Below are 6,520 nucleotides of genomic sequence, written 5' to 3'. Positions count from 1 at the left end.
TGGATAATGTTATTATTTTATTGTTATACCATATGTTCCCATTAAAAAATTTTTTAACAGCAAAATATTTCAGATATACAGAAAATAATAATAATATAAGTGCACTTGTACTCTTCACATACTATTTTGCCATATTTGCTTCTGATTTTTAAAGAAATAAAATGTTACTCTTTTTGTAATCCTCCCTGGTGCCATTCTCCTTCCCTCCCTAGAGTTAACCTGCTATTCTGAAGGTGGTGCGACTCCTTTCTGTTTAAAATTTTATACTTTACCACATTTCTATCCATAAACAATATATAATAGTTTAAAAAACAATTTATATTCATGATATCCTATTGTATGTAATCTTTTGTAACTTGTTTTTGCACTTAATTGTCATTTATATCATTATATTATTTTACTAACCAATTCCCCCATCAATGGTTATTTCAATTGTTATTTTTTGACGTTTTTGAACAACGCCGCAAGTGTACCTTCTTCATCATGTCTCCTTATGCAGATGTACTAGATGTTCTGGACATGCCTAAACATGGACTTTCAGGTAGTAGGATATGTATACTCTATGATTTTAGATGTTGTCAAATTGCTCTCCAAAGTGGTGTTCAAGTTTGTACTCCCAACAGCAGCATTAAAAGAATTCTGGTTTTCGTACCTTGTCGCCAACACTTAGTATTAACAGAATTTAAATTTTCTAGTCTTAGAACTATGAGATAGTAGCTTTTTGTTTTAATTTATATTTCCCTGACTACCAAGAATCCTAGTTTCATTTCATATATTTGTTGGTCATTATTTTGTGAGTTTATTGTCCATAATCTATGTCTGTTTTTTACTGAATTACTTATATTCTTATCGATCATAATGCTTTATCTGTTATGGGACTTCTAGTATGTGTCTTGTCTTTAACATAGTCTGTGACTGTCTTTAATGTCACAGAATTTTTTTCAGATAAATTTAATCAAATTGATCATTCTTTTTCTTTATGATTGAGCCTTCTTTGTGTTAGGTTTTTAAAATGTCTTACTTCTCTGAGACTTAAAAAAATTCTGTTTTGTTCTAAAAGTTTAAAATTTTAAGATGTGCCCAGTTCACCTGGAATTAATTTTGTGACTGTTGTGAAGTAGAATTCTTACTCTGTATTGATAGCTATTTCTCATAGCAACATTTATTAAATAGTACACTCATTCTGTTGGCTTTGTAGTGCCTCCTCTCTTATATGAGGGTACTTCAAAAATATCTTGGAAACATTTAATCGAAAGATAACACAATCTTTCCATGAGCTTTTTGAAGACCCTGGTTATTACCAAATCCTCTTGTATGTGTGGATTGATTTCTGGGCTCTATACTGTTTCACTGTTCTATTTGTCTATCTGTTCTAATTCTATAAATTTATTTATTTTTCTTTAAAATATAGCTTTATAATTAATCTTGAAGGGTAGGTGAGTAGTCTTCTATACTTTTCTTCTTCCTGACTTCTTGGCACCCTTGGGTAGCCATCTTCTATCCAAGAGCCTCCTCTTCCCTTATTTATTTAGTATCATGGCCAATTTGTTCTTCTAATGGGTAGTCTTATGGAAGAATCTGACAAATGTTCTTAGTTTTTATCTGGTACAACCTGCTAGCTCTTCTTACTTTGCCAGATCTTATCCAGGTCTTACAACCCAATTATTCTCAATATTTTTTTTTTTTTTTCAAAATTGGAGGCAAAAATTTTGTATATCTAAGATGGAACCCTTGAACCTCTTCATGGATTTGTCTTTCCATTTTATGTAAGTCCCTTGCAAAGGGACTTTGGTTAGAGCAGGTGTTTATCATGGGAGTTTTCTATTTCCAGTAGCTTTGATAATGTCTTTTCTTATTATGGATTTATTTTTTTTAAGGACAAGAATTTCTTTGGGTAGTACCAAGACATCAAATAATTTGTGTATTTGGTGTTTGGATTTTGTAGGGGGTATCTGAGGAGGTTAAAAAAAACACTTAGCTTTCATGGCATTCCAAATTCATATGCTGTTTCAAAAGCATACTGGCTATCAGTTATTCACAATTTGATGTGCCCAGTAGAATACAACAAGTTTGGCCAGTGGAACCTGTTTGGGTGCTAGTAAGGTACTGAAATGAGTCTGGTGTCATTATTGCATAACCTGCTGGCAATGTTCCTTTTCAATGTTTAAGACCTATTAACCACCAGTATTTGTGAGAATTTGGTAGGGAAATGTTCAAAATGTCTGTTCTGGTCACAGACACCTCTCAAACTGCAGAACCATAATCATGGGTTTCTCCTTCATCAACTAAGGGTAATAGAGTTTCTGAATTCAGAAATTTAGTTTAAATTAATTTAAATTTCAAAATAGAGACTTGATCCAGTTATTGGAAAAATTTTAAGTATATTTGGAACAATTTGGGTATGTGAACTTACCTTTTCAACTATAAATTTTAGTTCCTCAGTCAGACTTGCCAAATTTCAAATGTTCAATAGGCACACGTGGCTAATGGTTACTGACTGTATTGGATAGTACAGGCCTTACCTTATATACAAAAAGAAAGACACATGATAATCTAGGAAGAGTCTATCTGGACTCTTGAATTCAGCTACTAATACTTTACCTATGTCTGGAGAGTCTTTTGCCCATAAGAATTCTGGGATCATAGCTTGTTTTTTGGTTAGTTTTTGCAGTACACATAGTGTAGGCATATATACAGATTAGCTATACTTTGATAATATGTAGTTTTCCAGGACTTTAAAAAATAGTCTTTTTACAGTAAATTTTGTATGGAAATTTGATTTATTAAGTTAGATCCCTAATTATTAAATTTACAATGGTTATGACATGGAGAAGAAGGTATTATATCTTGATAATGTTTCCAAAATAATAGTTATAGATTGTTAGAAATTTTCAAAATTTTCAAAATTTCATCTTGGTGGTTCTAGTACTCTGAGGGATCTGATCTGCAGTAGTGAAATTAGTAAAGTGACACATACCTGTACTTTGTTGTCTATTTATGTTTGTAGACCATTCTCCCTAGGAATTTAGAAAAATGTCAGGCAGGGAATTGTTAAATTCTGAAGTCTCCTGGAGTGGCATTTCTGGAGAGATTTTGGATCGTTCTTTTTTTTAAAGCCAAGATAGGACATTAATTCTTCCCATGGCCTTTCTGCTTACAGGTGTCATTAACCATAGCTTCCTGTTCTTATAGAACAGAGAATCTCTTGGTTTTCTTTTTATTTTGGTTGACAGTTATTTTATCTTGAGGGCCAGAAGTTTATTTTATTTACTAGCTTTTTGGAATGTTCATCAACATATTGGAGATCTAAATTGGCATTTTTGAGTCCATTTTCCAGAACAGGACAAGTCTGCTTGCCCCAGAATATTGTTTGAAATTTTTCCTGGGTCTATTTTTTGGAGTCTGTTACTTATTTATCTTTTTTATTTGCTTGTATATAATTTTGTTCAATCTATCCCTAAGAGAAAAGCTTCTGAAATGGCCTTATGTAGACCATTTTTTATTTGCTTATCCTTTCAAGATCATTTCAAAATTCTAAATTCTGCAGCAAATTTGTCTTCCTAAGTTTAGGAAAATCCTTGATTATAGCCCTCAACTTGACTCTAGACCAAGATTCAAAATAAGTTTCTGTGAATATGCATTCTGGCCTCGTAGTTTTGAAGGGATATCATACAATGTAATTGTTCTTCTGTCTTAAAACTTTGAGGAAAGGATTACTTGTTTAGGAGATAAAAGAAGGTGTAGACAGATAGAAGTTTAAGTGGATGGTTAAAGGAAGCTGAGTAGAGAGAGGTATGAGGAGGGTGGGTTTCAGAAGGTTTGAGTGGGAATGAACTACCTCTTTGAGAGTGGCTTTCTTAGAGTCACTGTTTCATTTTGAGGCCTCAGCATACCAATCGAACACTACAGGCATACCTTGGAGACATTGCTGGTTTGTTTCCAGACTTCTGCAATAAAGTGACTATTGCAATAAAGCAAGTCACATAAATGTTTTGGTTTCCAAGTGCATATAAAGGTCATGTTTTACTTCAGCAACACATATACTAAAATTGGAACAATACAGAGAAGATTAGCATGGCCTCTGTGCAAGGATGACATGCAAATTCATGAAGCATTCCATATTTTAAAAAAAATTATGTTTCCACTGTACTGTAGTTTATCAAGTGTATAATAACATTGTCTAAAAAAACCAACTTTAATTAAAAATACCTTATTGCTAAAAAAAAATACTAATGATTATCTGAGCTTTCAACAAGTCATAATCTTTCTGACTGGTGGAAGGTCTGTCTTTGATGTTGTTGGTTGCTGACTGATCAAGGTAGTGGTTACTGAAAGTTGAGTTGGCTGTGACAATTTCTTAAAATAAGACTGCAATGTAACTTGCCACACCAGTTGACTCTTCCTTTCACAAAAGATTTCTTTGTAGCATGCGATGCTGTTTGGCGGTATTTTACCTAGAGTAGAACTTTTAAAATTAGAGTCAGTTCTCCCAAACCCTGCTGCTGCTTCATCAACTAAGTTTATGTAATATTCTAATTTCTTTGTTATTATTTCAGCAATGTTCACAGTATCCTCACCAGGAATAGATTCTGTCTTAAGAAACCACATTCTTTGCTTATCCATAAAAAGTAACTCCTCATCCATTAAAGTTTTGTCATGAGATTGCAGTAATTCTGTCACATCTTCAGGCTCCATATCTAATTCCAGTTATCTTGCTATTTCTACCACATCTGCAGTTACTTCTACTGAAGTCTTGAACTTCTCAAAGTCATCCGTAAGGGTTGGAATCAACTTCTTCCAAACTCCTGTTAATGTTGATATTTTGACCTCCCATGAATCACAAATGTTCTTAACAGCATCTAGAATGGTGAATTCCTTCCAGAAGGTTTTCAATTGACTTTGCCCAGATCCATCAGAGGAATTGGTATCTATGGCAACTATAGTGTTATGAAATATATTTCTGAAAAAATAATACAAATTGAAAGTCAAAATTCCTCCTTGATTTATGAGCTATAGAATGGATGTTGTATTAGCAAGCATTGAAAACATTAATTTTTTTGTGCATCTTCATCAGAGTTCCTGGGTGACTAGGCGTATTGTAAATGAGCAGTAATATTTTTCAAGCAATTTTTTTTTTTTTTCCTGAGCAGTAGTTTTCAACAGTGGGCTTAAAATGTTCAGTAACCTATACTACAAACAGATGTGCTGTCATCCAGGCTTTGTTGTTGCATTTATAGAGCACAGGCAGAGAAGATTTAGCATAATTCTTAAGGGCTGTAGGATTTTCAGAATGGTCAATGAACATTGGCTTCAACTTAAAGTCACCAGCTACATTAACCCGTAATAGGAGAGTCAGCCTGTCTTTGAAGCTTTGAAGTCAGACATTGACTTCTCTGTAGCTATCAAAGTCCTAGATGGTGTCTTTTTCTAATATAAGGCAGTCTTGTCTGCACTGAAAATCTGTTGTTTGGTGTAGCCACCCTTGTCAATTATCTTAGCTAGATCTTTTGGATAACTTACTATAGCTTCTACATTAGCACTTGCTGCTTCACCTTGAACTTTAATGTTATGGAGATGGCTTATTTCCTTAAACCTCATGAACCAGTCTCTGCTAGCTTCAAACTTTTCTTCTACAGCTTCCTCTCCTCTCTCAGACTTCATTGAATTGAAGAGAGTTAGGACCTTGCCCTGGATTAGGCATTGGCTTAAGGGAATGTTGTGGCTATTTTGATATTCTATCCAGACCACTAAAACTTTCTCCATATCAGCAGTAAGTCTGTTTTTGCTCTCATTATTTGTGTGTTCACTGGAGAAGCACTTCTAATTTCCTTCAAGAACTTTTCCTTTGCATTCACAACTTGGCTTCTTGTTTGGCTTAAGAGGTCTAGCTTTCGGCCTATCTCGGCTTTTGACATGTTTATGTTCCTCATAAACTTAATCATTTCTAGCTTTTGATTTAAAGTGAGAGATGTGCACCTCTTGTTTTTACTGGATCACTTAGAGGCCATTGTAGTGTTATTAATTGGTCTCATTTTAATATTGTGTCTCAGGGAATACGGATGCCCGAGGAGAGAGAGAGAGATGATGGAATGGTCAGTCAGTGGATCAGTCAGAACACACACGGCATTTATGAATTAAGTTTGCTGTCTTATATGGACATGGTTTGGAAACCATTACAATACTAATGTCAAAGATCACTGATCACAGATCACCATAACAGATTTAATAATAATGAAAAAGTTTGAGATATTACAAAAATTACTAAAATGTGACAGACACAAAGTGAGCACATGCTGTTGGAAAAATGATGCCAATAGATTTGCTCAGTGCAGGGTTGCCACAAACCTTCAATTTGTAAGAACGCAATATTTATAAAGCACAATAAAGGAAAGTGCAATAAAATGAGGTATGCCTGTACTTGAATCTGTGATTTGATGTCTTTTGTCATTTTTGGAAAATTCTAGGCATGATCTCTTCCAATATCATTTTTGTCCCATTCTCTTCTCCCCCTAAATTAGGG

General features: G+C 34.0%; 1 non-coding gene across 1 annotated transcript; it reads left to right on the top strand.

The window, feature by feature from the left end:
• The first annotated feature begins 4,020 nt into the window (after positions 1-4,020).
• On the top strand, positions 4,021-4,126 carry LOC134365116 (U6 spliceosomal RNA). The gene has a single exon (XR_010021931.1). It is a non-coding gene; the product is annotated as a U6 spliceosomal RNA (small nuclear RNA).
• The last annotated feature ends 2,394 nt before the right edge of the window (positions 4,127-6,520 follow it).

Source organism: Cynocephalus volans, chromosome 1 (assembly GCF_027409185.1).
Source record: "Cynocephalus volans isolate mCynVol1 chromosome 1, mCynVol1.pri, whole genome shotgun sequence".
Taxonomy (NCBI): Eukaryota; Metazoa; Chordata; class Mammalia; order Dermoptera; family Cynocephalidae; genus Cynocephalus; species Cynocephalus volans.
Note: the sequence above shows the minus strand (reverse complement) of the source record. Positions and strands in the feature narration are given on the sequence as shown.